Genomic DNA, 19,055 nt, shown 5'->3' with positions numbered 1-19,055 from the left:
AGAGACTGTCATACAGAGTGAAGTAAGTCAGAAAGAGAAACACAAATACCGTATGCTAACACATATATATGGAATCTAAGGAAAAAAAAAGTTTCTGAAGAACCTAGGGGCAGGACAGGAATAAAGACACAGATATAGAGAATGGACTTGAGGACCTGGGGCGGGGGAAGAGTAAGCTGGGACGAAGTGAGAGAGTAGTATGGACATATATTCGCTACCAAATGTAAAATAGATAACTACTGGGAAGCAGTCACATAGCACAGGGAGATCAGTTCAGTGCCTTGTTTCCACCTAGAGGGGTGTGATAGGGAAGGTGGGAGGGAGAGGCAAGAGAGAGGAGATATGGGGATATATGTATATGTATAGGTGATTCAGTTTGTTATAAAGCAGAAATTAACACACCATTGTAAAGCAATTATACTCCAATAAAGGTGTTAAAAAATAAATAAATAAATAAATTTAAAACTGTAGAAATTTATTTACCCTAGGAAGCCAAAACATAATGCCACATGAAGGTTATGGTTCAGTCAGAAGCGATGTAAAAATGAGAGGAGACAGGCTGAGTGGTAAAATTATAAATATATTGTGGTTAATATCAATAGAGATATATGGCATTTTTCAGTGTTTTTCAGTTTTGTGCCATGCATATCCATTTTCCTCCCATTTTAGGTTTGGGTTGTAAAGACAGCTCTATAGAAGATGATTATATCCTTCAAGGGTCTATCTGAAAAATGAGTATAGTAGAACCAGTTAGAATATTATTCATGGAGAAAATACATATTCTATTCTCTAAAAGGATCCTCCTCATTCACCCTCTGACCCCTCTCCTACGCCTCTGGTTCCTCCCTTACTCTCCAGCCATACTGGCCTCCTTGCTCTTTCTCAAACACTCATGTTATGTGTCATTTTAGAACTTCTGCATTGGTTCTTCCATCTTCCTGGAAATATCTTTCCCCAGGAATGTGCAGGCCTAAATCTCTAATTCTTGTACCTCCTTGAAGTCATCTTTCAAGGATGTCTAAACTGAACACCCTGTTGAAAATTGAGCCCCTATCCCAAGGACAATGCTCTTAGTCAATTTTAACCACCCTCAATATTGTTTTCTTTTTTCCATAGGTTTTCTAACCTTCTGACATATTGTATAATTTATGTGTTGTGTGTTTTTTGTGTCTGGTTCCCTCATGTAGAATGAAAGGTCTATGAAAAAATAAAGGTCACTGTAATTCATCATATTAACCAACTAAAGAAGAGAAAACGTATATCGCTGAAATAGATGCAAAAACGACTTGACAAAATCCAACATCAATTCTGATGTTTAAAAAACTCTTAGAAAACTTGGAATAGAAAGGAATAGCCTCAATCTGAAAAAAGGACATCTATGAAAAACCTACAGCTTATATGTTATTTAATGACAAAAGATCTAATTTTCCCCCCTCATCAGGAAAAAGACATGAGTATCCACTTCTATTCAACATTGTACTGAAGGTTCTAGCCAGTTCAATAAGGCAAGAAAAAGAAACAAAAGGCATCTATATTGGAAAGGAAGTTGGAAAATATTTTTTAAAAAGAATAAAATCTTAGGACCTGTAGAAGAATAGCAAAACAACTAATGTCTGAGTGAATGGAATCCCAAGAAGAAAGAAGAGAAAGGGGCAGTAAAATATTTAAAGTAATAATGGCCCAAAACTTCCAAATTTGGGGAGAGACATAGATTTACAGATTTAAGATGCCCACCAAATTACAAACAAAACAAATAAAATGAAAATGACACAGATATATTATCTGCAAACTGCTACAACCAAATCAAAAGGAAGATATTAAAGTTGCCAGAAACACATAATAACAGGTGACCAGTGATGTAAATAATCACAGGCTTCTTTATTGAAACACTGAAGACCAGACATCTTTGAAGAGCAGAAAGACAAAGAAAAAAAGAAAAAACCCTGACAATCCAGAATTCTATACCCAGAAAAAAACTTCAAATATTAAGATAAAATAAAGACATTTTTATGTATTAAAACTAGGATAATTTATTGTCAATAGATCTGCAGAGCAAGATGTGATAAAGGGAGTTCTTCAAGCTGATAACAGATCTCCTGGAAAGAATGAAGAGCACTGGAAATAAATGTATGGATAAATATAAGGTATTATTGTTTTCCTCTTCATTAAAAAAATATATATGTCATAGTTTATTCATATTATGATTATTATGAATAAACTTCTATTTCACAGTATGGCCTTTCTGTTTATTTGTACATCCCATAATGCCAGGAGTAGCAGTCTGTACTTTAAAAAACTTTTTGTATTTTTTTATGAAAAGCCCATTCCTAGACCAGTCTAGGAATGATTGATAATTCCCAATAAGACAAGCAAACAAACAAGCAAACAAATAGAATCCCTAGGGGAATTCCCTTGCTATCCAGTGGTTAGGACTCCACGCTTCCACTGCAGGGGCACAGGTTCGATCCCTGGTCAGGGAACTAGGATCTCATATGCTGGGCAGCATGGCTGAAAAAAAAAAAAATTAGCATCCCCATTCAAAGTTATATATGTTTGTTTGTTTAAGTCTCTTTAGCAACATAGTTTTCCCAGAAATGCTTAAAGGCTTTTTTTAATGGACTTTAAAAGAAAAAATAGCTTAAAAAAACCCCACAGAGGTATATGTTTCTAGTATCTAGTATCTAGTGGTTTGTAATGCTGGCTGCTGTAATAAATAAGCCATTAAATCTCCATGCCTTAACACAACACAACTTCATTACTCAGTCACTTAAAGTCCGATTGTTTGCGATAGGGAAGGTCTACCCAGTCACTGAGGAAAGCAGGCTGACAAAGGCTCTTTCATTTCAGCTAGAAGCTTCTAAGGTCACCTTTGCCTTCACATTCAGCTGGAAAATAACATGATGAAATTCAGGTTGTTCTTCCTCTAAAGTGTCCACAAAGTCATGATTTTTTTTAAAGGGACTAAGGAATAGAAAAGAAAAAGGCATGGGAAACTTTTGTTATAAACGACGAAGAATATCAAGCTTTATAAGCTGCTCTAGGCCAGAATTTCCATAATAACCCATCTCATTCATATCAATTTTTAATACCAACATTGCTTTCCCAATCCAATTAGTCTACATAATTGAAAGTGCTCATATATATGAGGTAAGCAAATAGTCGTTGGACAGTGGGGAAGCCAGAATGATTAAAATGAAGGGCATAATATGAACTAAGCAATAAGTAAAAGACAAATTAGACCAGGTCTCGGATATAAAGACAAATAATAAAGGTGATAAAGAAGAAAAGAAAGCATGAATATATTAAAAACTGTGAGATTCTAGAAACAGGAGACTTTCATTAGGGTAAAGATCAGCTAAGTCTTTGAAACTTAGGAGTCAGTAGATTTTTTTTTAATGTAAAATAGTTGGCCTGTATCAGTTATGTTCAGTCTTCAAACTCTTTTTTTTATCTCTCTTTCCCTTTAGGCAAAGTCTTTTTTGGTAGCCTCTGAAGTCCTTAGGGAAAATCTAAGCCTTCAAGGGCTCCGTTTAAAAACCACTGACTGGTATGTAACCTGAGGTCATCTCTGTAAATAATGGCTACCAATCATTTTATTTTTGGTAAAATCCCACTCACATTACAAGGACACGCTCTAAATGCACCTTGTCTCTGACGCAGCTCTAAAACCCAGGTAGAATTCACCACTCTCCTTCTGTCATCCTATTGCACCAGGTGTGACCACTAGTGTGACAACATTGCTTTGTGTATCTGTCGCTGGTCTAATAGACTTTTAGCTCCTTTACCAACTTTATTTCCTCCGTGACAAGCACAGTGTCCAGTCTATAGCTCTGTAAGTGTGAAATGAAATGTCTGAAACTTAACTGGATTTGAACTGACTTGAGTTGCACTGAGTTGACTAACTGGAACAGAATATAAAGAAGAACTAGAAAAAGAATACTGATTTGCCTAAGAAAGGGTGTAAGCTCAGCTAGAGCAGAAGCAGTACAGAACTGCAGTGATAGAGATTTCTGGATTTCCTTGATAATCCAGTAATGAAGCACTTAGATGACAGGAGAAAAGGAACAGGATTTTAAATATCACAAATCCCAACCTGTGCCCAACTGGTTTCAGTATTAATAGTCTGAACTGATGATTGGATATTTGTATATAATTTTTATGCAATAAAAATCACACAATGAGAACTAAAGTTCATTCTATGCATTGAGAATTACGGATCTCAGAATACGGTAAGATTGGTGCCTTAATATTAGGGAGAGCAGGAAAGTGATGAGAAATTTGTGTCAAAAGTGGGGAAAGACCATATTTCCAACACAGAAATGTGAAAAAAAAAAGGAATACTCCAGGTAATATAGTATAGCAATGAAACTGCAGGGAAGGAAAAAGAAAACGGTAAATTATAGAACATTTTGAACACACCCCATGCCATTATGCCAGGCATTCTTGCTAGGTACTTTTAATACATGATTTGGTTACTTCTCCCAACAACCTGGAGATTTTATAGAGGAAAAAAATGAAACTTGGGATAGTTAGGAAACTTGTTCGGGATTTTGCACCTGGCAATTCGAACAGAGATATATTCACCTTCAAAACCCATGCCCTAACCAGAAAATCAAACATCAATCTGCATGTCTCTTCATTATTCTGTTATAGGGAAATGGTACCTGTACTGCATAGTTTCAGACCCCAGGATCTTAGCTACATTTTTCAGTTAGCTTTAGCTGTTTCAGGTTAACAATTCTTGATATTTTTTGAAGTTGTTGATTAGTTTGTATATCACTTGGGAACATATTCCATTATAAGGGATTATGAATATAAAGGATTATAAATATAATCCAGATAGCTTCAGGCCATACTGGATGTATAATAAACAACTTCCCCAAATCTCCTTCCCAACAATATGAAATAATTTCACATATATGAAAATTCAAAACAAAACTACACTCTCAAAATTATTTGAAGACATAGAAAGTGGAAACAGCAAAATAATTACATGTAAAAAGAGGAAAAGAAAGACAAGTTCCACATCTCTGCCCTCTGTATGGCCAGCAGAACAGACTGAGGAAAAAACCCAAGGAGATCAGAGCAGAAATACTAGTTATGGGGCCTGGGTGTGACCTGGTGTGATCACCAGAAAAAATAAATGCAGTCTAAATCTTAGGGGAAAAAGTAACTGGGAAGATCAGAGCAAAAACTGCAGAAGGGATTTCAAAGTGCAAGAGTCTTAAAGGGAAAAAAATTTTTATTCAAAAATTGAATAAAACATTTACCACCTTTATGAAGCAAAAATTTCAGGAGATGTAGAGAGATGAGAAGACCTAGCTAGACTAGGGTGAAGCACATGAGAGTGTAATAGAGTTCAATAAACGTCTATAGGGCTTCCCTGGTGGCGCAGTGGTTGAGAGTCCGCCTGCCGATGCAGGGGACATGGGTTCATGCCCCGGTCCGGGAAGATCCCACATGCCGCGGAGCGGCTGGGCCCGTGAGCCATGGCCGCTGAGCCTGCACGTCCAGAGCCTGTGCTCCTCAACGGGAGAGGCCACAACAGTGAGAGGCCCGCGTACCGCAAAAAAAAAAAAAAAAAAAAAAAAAACCCAAAACGTCTATAAGATCTACACTAATATGATCAAAGTGAATTTTTTAAATCTATGATGACTAAATTATAAAATGCTAAATAAAAACACAACGTAACTCTTTACTTTTACAACCCTGCGTCACTCACATCGCCATAATCCTGGCCCAGATTCCAATAAAACTTTATTCATAAAAACAGAAGTCTGTCCCATAGGCTTCAGTTTGCTGATTTGATTTTTTAAAATATCCCATTAAATATTATTTATCTTGATTACTAAATTTTTTTTGGCTCCATGAAACTTTGTGTCTAAGGTACCTCGGTCACCTACCCTTTGCCTGTCTTGCTAATAGAAGATTGTAATACACCACTCTCAATATAAGACACATAAAATTCACAGAAAATAAGTAAAAAGACAAAAGGTTGTTAAGAAAATACCCTGTAAAAAAAAGAGACAAGATGGTTTCACAGGGAAATTCTACCAAATTCTTCCAAAAAAAAAAAAAGATATTCCCAATACTCTATAAATTATTCCAGAGCACTGGGGGGGGGGGGGGGGAGGGAAAATTACCCAATTAAAAAAATTTATTTTGCAACGGGAATAAATCTTATACCCAAACCAGATAAAAACAGTACAAAGACAAAACTTCAAACTGATATTACTCCTTAATTCAAGCACTCTAAAGAAAATGTTAGCAACCAGAATCAAATATTAATTCAGTAATTCTAAAGAAAATATTAGCAAACACACTCAATACCACATTAATGATAACAATACACTATGACCCAGTGTCACTTATGCTAAGAATACAAAATAGGTTCAATATTTCAGACACTTGGCTTTCAGAACTATGAGAGAATAAATCTCTGTTATTTTACGCCACCAGATTTGGGGTAATTTGTTGCTGCAACCCTCAGAAACTAATACAGTTAGCATGCAGGTATGTATTTCCCAGCTCTGCCTGCTGTGAGGGCCTAAGACGTTGACACTGCAGTAGCACTGAGTTCTAGGTTTCTAAGTACCATTCTCCCAATAAAGGAACTAGGATTCTCTGGAGAAATGACTGACTGCAAGCCTAAGGCAGGTGATATACAAGATGCATCTGGGACATCTGATGGTATCAGAAAGTAAGGACATACAAAACAAGATGAGGGCTTCTTTAAGGAAAAGGAGCCAACCTGTAGGAGCTCCCAAAAGACAAACCTGGAATAAATATGAGTAACAAAATAAAGTACAGTAGTGTTAGAACTTAATCCACAGACTAAACTTTAAATAAGTAAAAAATTATTTATTATTATAAAAAATAAGTAAGTAGGAGAGAAGGGATAGTTCTTCCTTATAGTAGAATTCCAATTAATAAATACAGAAGCAAAGAGGAACCCAAACGATTAGGCAAACACCACAACAGTAACTGTTGCAGAGAAGGTCCACTAAGGGTGCTAGATTCCGTGGGTAAAAGTTTGAGGAGAAACAGAATTTATATAGTTTCAAAGGATCTTCCTCAAGTTACTTATTAACTACAAAGTGTAGGACAGTAACTTTACAATGGGAAAATCAGTAGAAACCACCTTAAACAAGTAATCAAAATCACTGCCACCAGTAATGACACATCTGAACATCATGAACCCCATGATAGGATGCACTGATAAGGACACAACATCATTTCTGTGATATTCTTGTCAAAGATGTGTAACCTCAGCTCAGTGATTAGAAAACATTGAACAAATCCAAATTAGGAAAAAGGGAAAAGGATACTGCATATTTCAACCATGCATTAGGTAATATGTTTAAATTAGTTTAAATTAGCTTAACCCCAAATTAAGGACCATTTGAAAAATAACTGATCAATAGTGTTTAAAGGTATCAAGGTCATGAAAGACAAGGCGAAATTGAAGAACTCTATGGACGGCATGAAACTAAGGTGAAATAACTAATCACAAGATAAGATAGTGGATAAGACCTTGAAACAGAAAAAAGAACATTAGAAGAAAGATTGGTGAGATTCAAATACAGTAGTTATTGTAGTTTTGTAATAGTATTGTACCAATGTTAAGTTCCTGGTTCTGATCATTGTACTATGGTTATGTAATATGTTAGCATTAGTGGAAGCTGGTTGAGTAAAACTACTATTTTTGCAACTCTTCTGTAAGTGTCAATTTAGTTCAAAATAAAACATTTTTTTAAAATTTAAATTAAAAAATTTACAACACCCAATATAGATGAAAATAATACAACTTCCTGAACAGTTGTTTTACAACACACTTATCAAATCAAATCAATAATGCTAGATGGTGAAGTTTCACTCCCTTCTACCCTCCTTTCTTTCTGTCTTTCTCCCTTCTTCTCTCCGTCTTTTCCTCCCTCCTTCCTTCCCTCCCTGCCTCCCTCCCTTCCTCCCTCCCTCCCTTCCTTCCTTCTTTCTCTCTCTCTCTCTCTCTCTCTCCCTCCCCCCTCCTTTTTCTTTTCTTTTATGCTTGACGAAGAAATACATCCCATAGCAAAACACTTGTTCAACATTGTCAGGGTTTCAGAACCCTTTTGATGGCCTCATTACAAGGGTTCTAGAAACAACTGTCTGATTAAAATCAGGCCTGGAAGTAATTTGTTTCCATTGGGTGAACAATATGTTTTTCTCTGAGCCCGGTTTAACTCTGCTGCTCAGAGTGTTTGGGACAACTGTAATCAATAACTATCTACTTCCACTATGCGGAGGAAAATAGGAAAGGAACAGAAAAATAGAATGTTGAAATGGGGACAGGTTTTCGAGAAAGGAAGAAAAGAGATAAGGTCAGTAAAATTTATTTTCAGAAGCTTTTTTGTTCTGGTATTTGCTTATCAAAAAATGGACAATTTGCAATAATTATCTTAGATTGGTTTTTTATTGTGTAGGGTTTTAAAAATGTACAATCTCTGTAATAAATATTACTAACATTTTTTGTCTTATTTAACTTACAAGATTTAGAACAATATCCATTATTCCTTTTTGTCTGTGGGTGTATCTGTGTTTTGTGGGAAACACTGAGGTCAATTATCAGTGTAATCCTACCCCTTCTAAAATTTTTCAACCACCCCACCATCACCACTATCTTCAAAAAAAATTCTATATATGTCATTACCTCATCATCCACATCACTCTAACCACAATTAAATAAGCAGGACAATGCCATGGTCATTAAAAAAAAAAGAGGAGACTGTTTTTCATCTTGAAGAAAAGAAGAATCTATTGCCAAATGGAATATTAAGAACTAATCTATCATATCATACAATTACAAGGTAATGTCAGGCATTTTTCATGAAGGGGAGCAAACTAGATAAAAGACTTAATAGAAAATGACTTGAAGGTCATGTGCCATGTAGTGAAGGGAAAACATTGTGCAAATAACCAGAGCACATGGTAGTGGGTCCTTAGACAAGTTGACTTTTTCACATTTCATTTTCCCCCTCTAAAATTAGGAAGTATAATTACATTGGTAAATATTGTCCAGACCTGTAAATTTGTGTAATTTCAATAAGTCTGTTGAATTTGGCTTCATGTTTTGCGATAACTTACTCATTCACTCAATTGTTCTCCCCCCCAAAGCTTTTTTTATGTCTATGATTCAGTTCACATACATATATATATATATATTTTTTTCTTTCTCTAACCATCACACTGTAGTTGATAAATTCTGTTTCTAAGTATAGAGAGAGCACGTATTATATATAGTGCACTTACCTAAGTATTCTCAAGAGTACAAATTATATGCTTAAAGTTATGTTCTTAAAGATCAGAAATCATAGCTTTCGATGAGTTTTATCTGAGGAATCTGAGGAAAGAAAAGATCACCAGGGAAAACTGATATCCATAAATAGTCTCTAACGTGGCTTGGGATTCTACCATATCCATGAAACACTTTGTTAATGTCATTAGCAATAACTTCATTTTGCAAATCAGTGGACACCTTTTCAGACCTTATTGTAACTGATGTGGTTAACAACTATCTTTATATGAAAATGATGATGCTAATAAGGCCTAGCTCTCCTGGTACTTCTCTTATTAATTCTATTCCCTGACGCTCTGATGCCCCCTATTCCCCAGGCTTCTATTTTTGACCCATGCTTGCTTCTCACCTCCTCATGGACTGCTTGTTTCAAGATTTATACATGGGATTTGTTTTAATCAGTTAGATGACAAACATGGAGACAACTGCCTCTGAAGGAAGAGTTTATTCCTTACATTTCCAAACAGAAAGGGACAGGGCCACATAGGGAGGCACCAGAATTTGCAAGGGGGGAGAGGCAGGAGTGAGAAGTTCAGAGTTTTACTGGGGCTATTCATGGGCTAAACAGCTTAGGATTGGTTAGTTTCAGTAATTCTGATGGGCTTTTGGACATCGGGGTCTTTGTCCCTAGTTGTCTGTATGTGGCCCTGGGTTGATTTAGGGCAAGGGAAATACTGCTTTGGTGTGTGAGTTACCTAAGGAAGTAGTTCAGAATATGGGCTATTGAATACAGGAGATGTAAACATCTTTAGCTATTAGCTTGGACCTGTAATTAGTTAATGGAAACCAAGTAGACAAATATAGAAGCTAAGAAAGCACAGGTAGAACACTGCTATCTTGTCTACTTCACTTTTTGTTACATTTTTTAACACTTACATCCATCTCTTAAATCTACTAGATTTTGCAAGCTCTCTCTCTCCTCTCTCTCTCTCTCTCTCTCTCTCTCTCTCTCTCTCTCTCTATATATATATATATATATATATATATATATATATATATGGAGATATATTTTAGATATCTGTTTGTGAATGTAAATGAACACCTTAATGCCAAGAATTCAAAATTGAAGTTGTTATCCATGCCCTCCAAACCTGAGCTTTGTCCTCTATTCCTTACTTTGGTTGTTGCCATCATCATGCATCCAATCACCCAAATCATAAATCTGAAAGACAGCATTGCCTTTTCAATCTTCCTTATATGTATGAGCAATCATCAATCCCTTCTGTCTTTATCTCTTAAATATTTTTGGATTCTATACAATGCTTCCAATTCATGATCCTTTAATTTATCAGTCTGACTGTTACTGTGTAACCTTGTCAAAGGTCTCTCTCCTTCTGGTCCCAGAGGCTATGGACCCTAGTATGTCCCTACTGACCATTTTTAGTGGCTCCTCATTACCTCCAGGGCAAGTCCAATCTTCTTAGCATAAGACAGCTTTTCCTGGTAACACATGTAATTATTTTTCCCAGTCTTATTTTCAACTAACTTTCCTTTTGTACTTTATGCTCAATGGTTAAATACTTCTGGTTCCTTAAAAAAAAAAAAAAAGGCTATGCTATGTTATACCTCACTACTGCTAGCCATTCTGCCCCTCTTTGCTTTAAATGTCACCTACTCCCACCCATATGTTTAGCAAGTTCTTTTATTTAAACCTCCTTCAAAACCAGCTCAGGCACTAACTTCTTTTGAGAAACATCCCTAACTCACTGCTTTCCTCTGTACTACTTCATCGTTTTCTGTTTTTTATTGCAATTCTCCTAATGTGTGGTAAACATGCTTACTGCTTTCCACCCCCAGCTCACTTACCTGAATCCTCTTAAGGGCAAGACTGTTATATTGATATATCTATATCTTACTGACTCCTAGCCAATGAACTACTAGAGCAGGATACAAAATTAATACACAGAAATCTCTTGCATTCCTATATACTAATGATGAAAAATCTGAAAGAGAAGCTAAGGAAACACACCCATTTACCATTGCAACAAAAAGAATAAAATACCTAGGAATAAACCTACCTAATGAGACAAAAGACCTGCATGCAGAAAACTATAAGACACTGATGAAAGAAATTAAAGATGATACAAACAGATGGAGAGATATACCATGTTCTTGGATTGGAAGAATCACCAATGTGAAAATGACTATACTACCCAAAGCAATCTACAAATTCAATGCAATCCCTATCAAACTACCAATGGCATTTTCCACAGAACTAGAACAGAAAATTTCACAATTTGTATGTAAGCACAACAGATCCTGAATAGCCAAAGAGATCTTGAGGGAAAAAAACAGAGCTGGAGGAATCAGGCTCCCTGACTTCAGACTATACTACAAAGCGACAGTAATCAAGACAGTATGGTACTGGCACAAAAACAGAAATATAGATCAATGGAACAGGATACAAAGCCCAGAGACAAACCCACACACATATGGTCACCTTATTTTTGATAAAGGAGGCAAGAATATACAATGGAGAAAAGACAGCCTCTTCAATAAGTGGTGCTGGGAAAACTGGACAGCTACATTTAAAAGAATGAAATTAGAACACTCCCTAACACCATACACAAAAATAAACTCAAAATGGATTAAAGACCTAAATGTAAAGCCAGACCCTATAAAACTCTTAGAGGAAAACATAGGAAGAACAGTCTATGACATAAATCACAGCAAGATCCTTTTTGTCGCACCTCCTAGAGAAATGGAAATAAAAACAAAAATAAGCAAATTGGACCTAATGAAACTTAAAATCTTTTGCACAGCAAAGGAAAACATAAACAAGATGAAAAGCAGCACTTAGAATGGGAGAAAATATTTGCAAATGAAACAACTGACAAAGGATTATTCTCCAAAATTTATAAGCAGCTCATGCTGCTCAATATCAAAAAAACAAACAACCCAATCCAAAAATGGGCAGAAGACCTAAGCAGACATTTCTCCAAAGAAGATATACAGAATGCCAACAAACACATGAAAGGATGCTCAACATCATTAGAGAAATGCAAATCAAAACTACAATGAGGTATCACCTCACACCAGTCAGAATGGCCATCATCAAAAAATCTACAAACAATAAATGCTGGAGAGGGTGTGGAGAAAAGGGAACCCTCTTGCACTGTTGGTGGGAATGTAAATTGATACAGCCACTATGGAGAACAGTATGGAGGTTTCTTAAGAAACTAAAAATAGAACTACCATATGACCCAGCAATCCTACTACTGGGCATATACCCTGAGAAAACCATAATTCAAAAAGAGTCATGTACCACAATATTCATTGCAACTTTATTTACAATAGCCAGGACATGGAAGCAATCTAAGTGTCCATCAACAGATGAGTGGATAAAGAAGATGTAGCACATATATATAATGGAATATTACTCAGCCCTTAAAAGAAACAAAATTGAGTTATTTGTAGTGAGGTAGATGGACCTAGAGTCTGTCATACAGAGTGAAGTAAGTCAGAAAGAGAAAAACAAATACTGTATGCTAACACATATATATGGAATCTAAAAAAAATGGTTATGAAGAACCTCAGGGCAGGACAGGAATAAAGATGCAGACGTAGAGAATGGACTTGAGGACACAGGGAGGGGGAAGGGGAAGCTGGGACGAAGTGAGAGAGTGGCATGGACATATATACACTACCAAATGTAAAATAGATAGCTAGTGGGAAGCAGCCGCACAGCACAGGGAGATCAGATCGGTGCTTTGTGACCACCTAGGGGGTGGGATAGGGAGGGCGGGAGGGAGACGCAAGAGGGAGGGCATATGGGGATATATGTATATGTATAACTGATTCACTTTGTTATAAAGCATTAACTAACACACCATGGTAAAGCAATTATAATCCAATAAGGATGTTAAAAAATAAAAAACTAAACGTAAGAGTGCTGATGTCCCAGTCCTTAATTTTATTTCACTTCTGCTAATTAAAACTAAATAATGTGTAAAAACATAACATGACTTCAATTTCTTAATATTTTTCATGATCTTTTACCTTTACACTTTATAGAAATAATATCTCTTGCAGCAAAAAGAAAAGGGAAAAAAAGGTTATTTGGAAATTGGCGATCCTAGCCTTTTTGCTATACCTTATTTTTGTTGTTGATGTTAAAGGCAAGTAAACTGATATATACCAAATTTTATTTTTTAAGGCATGTTTATTATCATTTGTTTTTATGAAGTTATTTCTATTTATCACTGCAACCACCTATTTAGCAAAACTCTCTTTCTGGAATCATATATTAACAGCGATTACTCCTAGAAACTTGGGGAAATTTATTGGTTTCTTTGTGCTTTTACATATTTTTTAATACAGGGATCATGGGTCTGGGTCATTGTCATAAAAAGTTAAGCCACTATTTAAAAATTTTATTTTACAAGTCTGAGCTTGCAGAATATAGTGTAAAAAGTGGACTCTTAAAACTTAAAGAAAGCAGAAAACTCATATACTCCATTTTTTGAACAGTGAGAAAAACTTGTGTGATATATGACAAAGAGCAGACAACACAAATTTCAATAAAACTGATCACTTTGGAATGGAAGTCTCTGTAATTAGGTAGGACTTGAAAATAAGTAGACAGCATTGGTTAGGATATTAGTTTTTCTCCAAGCATGCGTCTCTGGAATATATGTGGGGTGTCCACCTTGAGCTATGTTTTGAAATATTCAGAGTTTGATGGAATCTAATTTAATAGGTCCCCACTGGCATCAGGAGCTGTCAACACAAAACCTATTCACTAGTAAGGGAGAATATTTTTGACCTTCTCTACGGAGAATGAAATGTTTCTGGAATGGCAAAAGGGCACCTATTCTTAGAGAAGCCCTGTCAATTAGAGTCCTCCTCTGACAGTGTTGAGACTATGTGAATTCAACGAAGTTCCTCAAGACTTTATTCTGAGTAAGTGTGTCCATATGGTGAGGTCATATCAGCCACACAGATAAGAGACACAGCTCCTCATTTCCATATGTTCCTTCAGGGAGAGAGAGAAAGTTGACCAACAACCACCGAAATCCCTACATGTCATTAACTTGAAACAAATTTCACTTGTGTTGACAAGGACTGAGAAAAGTTTAACAGAATTGCATATCCCTAAGCAGAAATGCATTATCAGTGTGTCTGACAGGGCACTGTTTCCAGTTATCAAATGCATCGTTTATATAGTTGATATATTATGCTGTAGCTTACTTGCCTTGCCTAGAGCCTGTTTTATAAATTCAGCCACTGCATTCTCTTCCAGCTGTAATATGTTGCTCAGATAGCATCATTCCATTCCCCCCAACATGGAATATACTCCTCCTCTCTGCTGCCTACTTAAATTCTTTCCACCTTCAAGGCTCTGCTTGAATCCTAGGAAATTATGCCATTTCCCGATTCCAGCTTAGACTTATACCTTCCCCTTTCTGATCCCACATTATATCGGCTGTCAAGAGACAGTATGGGTTAAGTGTTTGGGCTCTGAAGTTAGATGGTCTAGATTTAAATGCCAGCACCTTATTTACCATCTTGGTGACTTCATCAAGTTATTTAATGTATTTGTGTTTGTTTCCTCATCTGTAAAATGTAGCCCAGAGTTGTCATGATTAAATGAGATTATATCTGGAAAGTATCGCTGTTGTTAACCACCATTTGTAAACTGAGATACAATTGACATATACCATTGTCTAAGTTTAGCATGTACAATATATTGATTTGCTACATCTATATATTGCAGTATGATTAGCTAACACCTCCACCACATCACATAATTATCATTTCATTTGGGGGGTAATCTCTTAGGAACTTTGAAGTTTATAATAGTGTTGACTATAATCACTATGCTGTGCATTAGATCTCCAGATCTTATTTATCTGCTAGTTGCAAGTCTGTACCCTTAACGATTTACCCAATTCTCCCACCACCCAGCCCTGGTAGCCACCATTCTATTCTGTTTCTATCGTTTCTGCTGTTTTTTATTCCACATATAAGTGATCATACAGTAATTTGTCTTTCTCCATCTGACTTATGTCACTTACCATAATGACCTGAAGGTCTATCCGTGTTCTTGCAAATGCAAGATTAACTTCTTTCTCATGGCTAAATAATATTGCATTATATATATATATATATATAATGCATGCCACATTTTCTTTATCTATTCATCAACTTATTGACACTTAGTTTGTTTCCATACCTTGGCTATTATGAATAATACTGCAATAAACATGGGAGTGCAGACATCTTTTTGATATCCTGTTTTTATTTCCTTTGATATATACTCCGAAATAGGATTTCTGGATCATACGGCAGTTCTATTTTTCATTTTTGAAGAACATCCACCCTGTTTTCCATAGTGGCTGCATCAATTTACATTCCCATCAACAGTTCCCCAAGGTTCCTCTTTCTCCATATCCTTGCCAAAACTTATCTCTTGTCTTCTTGATAACAGTCATTCTAAAATGTGTGAGGTGATATCTCATGGCTTTGATTTGCATTTCTCTGATGATTAGTGACGTTGAGCATAACTTCGTGTGTGCCAGCTTAGTTTTCCAAAAAGGATTACAAACTTCCTGGTGTCAAAGTCATTTCTGATGTCTAGCACACCGATAGGCACTAAGGAGGTACTAAGTAAATAGTGATTCATTTGTTTTAGCATGATGTTTCCAAAACAGTACTGAACCAGAAGAGAGAAAAACAAGGCTTATTTTTCCCCTAGATTGCCACCAATCAGTGACAAGAATCAATGATCTTAAAAGAGTGCCTGCTTTTCTGTACTTCAATGCCCTCACTGATAAAAATAAAGGAAGTCTAAATTTTTAAGAGTGTGTACACCACAAGTCTTCTTCTATGGATGATAGTTTACATACAGAGGAAAGATACCAGAGAGAAGTCTTTTTGGTATCTCTTTTGTCTAAATGTAAAACTGTACCCGTCTTTTTTACAGTAAAAAAAAAAAAAAAAGTAAACAGTCTTTAGGTCCTCAATATCAAAGGAACACCTACCCCCCAAAGACAACTCTTTCTCATCAAGTAGGGCTGAGTGTAAAATATTTAACATATGTCAAAATATGTCTTGGAGACTGTCCAGAGTAGTCTGTAAAATTCTGTGAGCTTTCAGACTCTAGGCAGCAGTTTCTAACATGGTATGTCCTGGCTATGTACATCTCATGCATTTTTTAAAGCTCTGCTTTAAATGCAGGCTTATCAATAAAATTGCCACCAGAAAACAGTTTTGAAATTTTAATCTCTTCCTGAAATAAAAGGTTTCCTCAAGGCAGGCCTGGAATTGATTGTGTCTGAACGCCATCCACTTTCATCATAGAAGAAATTGTATTACAGCTGCTAAATCCTAATTTTGCAAAAGTTAAAAAAATGCAGCTCTGCATCTCTCATCATCAAAAGCAGCATAATTTAAGCCTTTATTGTGTCATTCATGAATTGTCTCTCCTGTAAGCTCACAATGTCAAAATATTCTTTCAGATTAATGAGGATCCTCACAATTACAGAGTAGGAACCGTGATGGTGCACAGTACAGCCTATGCATGGCAGAAATTACCCTGAATGTTAATGCATTAGTCAACAATTACAAGAGGAATTACTGCTGTCATCAAATCCAAACAGGCCTACAACTGGAAGATGGACAGTTCTTCCATCTCTCTAAGTGATTCTGGGTAGAAGGTGAACTGCCACAGGGGGATCTTTTTATTTCTTTTTTACATACTGTATGTAATACCTTAGACTGCCTAGGGAATTAGCAAAAAAGTTTTTTTTTTTTAAAGACTTTACTCCTCTACAGAATGCAACATGTTTACTAACTAATTTGTACATACAGAGTTGAAGCATGTATCAGATTCTCTTATGTAAACTCAGCACAGTTTCCTCATCTCTCACATTTGGATACTTGTAGTGTTTGGCACACATCATATAGATTCTTAGTGGGGAACTAGAACAAGAAACAGTTCTGGGCTTTCCCTGCTTCAACTCATCCTCCATTCTGTTTCCAGGTAAGGCTACCTTTTAAAAATAAGTATGATTTCACTTATATGTGGAATCTAAAAAGGTCATACTCATAAAACCAGGAAGTAGAATGGTGGTTGCCAGGGGCTGAGAGTAGGGGAAATGGAGAGATGTTGGTCAAAGGGTATGAAGTTTCAGTTATACAGAATGAATAAATTCTGGGGATCTACTGTACAGCATGGTGACTACAGTTAATAACACTGTATTGTATATTTGAAATTTGCTAAGAGAGTAGATCTTAAGTGTTCTAACCACACACTCAAAAATGGTAACTATGTGAAGTGATGGATATATTAATCAGCTTGATTGCTCTAATCATTTCACAATGTATATTATTATTAAACCATCATGTTGTACACCTTAAACATACACCACTTTTTTTCACCAATTACACCTCAATAAAGATGGAAAAAAATAATATGAACTTTTCACTTTCCTGTTTTACACGATGGGCAAAGTTCAAATTCTCCAACATGATAATTGAGTTATCTATAAGTCACCTCTGCAGCCTCCCTTCTTTTAGGACCGTGTACTCTAGATGTTGCATGACATTTCCTTCTATCCTGTGCCTTCATGCATGTTATTTTGATAGTTGAAAACCCCTTTCCAACCTGGCAAAGCCCCATTCTTATGTTATTGCTTTTGTAACTCTATCTCTGACTACTTTCCCCCAAATGTGCACTCTCATAACACTCACTACATTGAATTAATGTGATTGGCATCTGTCAGTTTTTCCCTATAGAACTGCTCTGTCCAATGCAATAGCTTGCAGACACATATAACTATTTAAATTTAAATTAAGATGAAAAATTTAAAAATTCGGTTTCTCAGTTGCACTAACCACATTACAAGTACTCAATAGGCACACATGTCTAATGATTACCAAATTGGATGGTGCAGACAGAAAACATTTCCATCATCATAGAAAACTCTATTGTACAGTGCCATTTTAGAATGTGAGAGTGGGGACCATTCTGTTTCTCTTACTGTCTAAACAGAAAAATGGGAAAATCTATAGTGAGTTGAATGGTGACGCCAAAAAGATATGTCCAAGTCCTAACTCCTGGTTTCTATGGATGTGACCTTATTTGAAAATAGAGTCTTTGCAGATGCAATTAAGTTAAGGATCTCAAGAGGAGATCATCCTGGATTTATGATAGACCCTTAATCCAATGAGTATTGTCCTTATAGAAAGAAAGGAGAGGAAGAGTTGAGACAGAAAAACACGGAGGAGAAGGCCTTGTGAAGATGGAGGCAGAGATTGGAGACATGCACCTACAAGACAAAGAATGCCAAGGATTGTGGGCAGTCACTAGAAGCTAGGAGAGAAGCATGGAACAGATTCTAACTCAGAGCCTCCAGAAGGAACCAACTCTACTGACACCTTGGTTTCAGACTTGTGATGTCTTAAACTGCCAGAGAATAAACATTTGTTGTTTAAAACCACCCAGATTGTGGCAATTTGTTACAGCAGCCCTAGAAAACTAGTGCATCTAGTCTCCTCGTAACAAAGAAACGTGTTAAGGACACTGCAATTGCAGCAGAGGGAATCAAATGTAGGAAATCATTTACATGTAAGAGTGGCTGAGAGTCAACAGAGAGCAGTGAGGAACTGTAGATTAGCAGTAGCAGGAAGCCATCACCACACCAGACTGAAGAGATGAAGGAGAGAGAAAAATTACTGAGAAGTTTCTGGAGCCCAGGGGCTAAGGGTACCTGCCTCA

Source organism: Hyperoodon ampullatus (assembly GCF_949752795.1).
Source record: "Hyperoodon ampullatus genome assembly, chromosome: 10".
Classification (NCBI taxonomy): domain Eukaryota; kingdom Metazoa; phylum Chordata; class Mammalia; order Artiodactyla; family Ziphiidae; genus Hyperoodon; species Hyperoodon ampullatus.
This window is presented reverse-complemented; position numbering follows the sequence as displayed.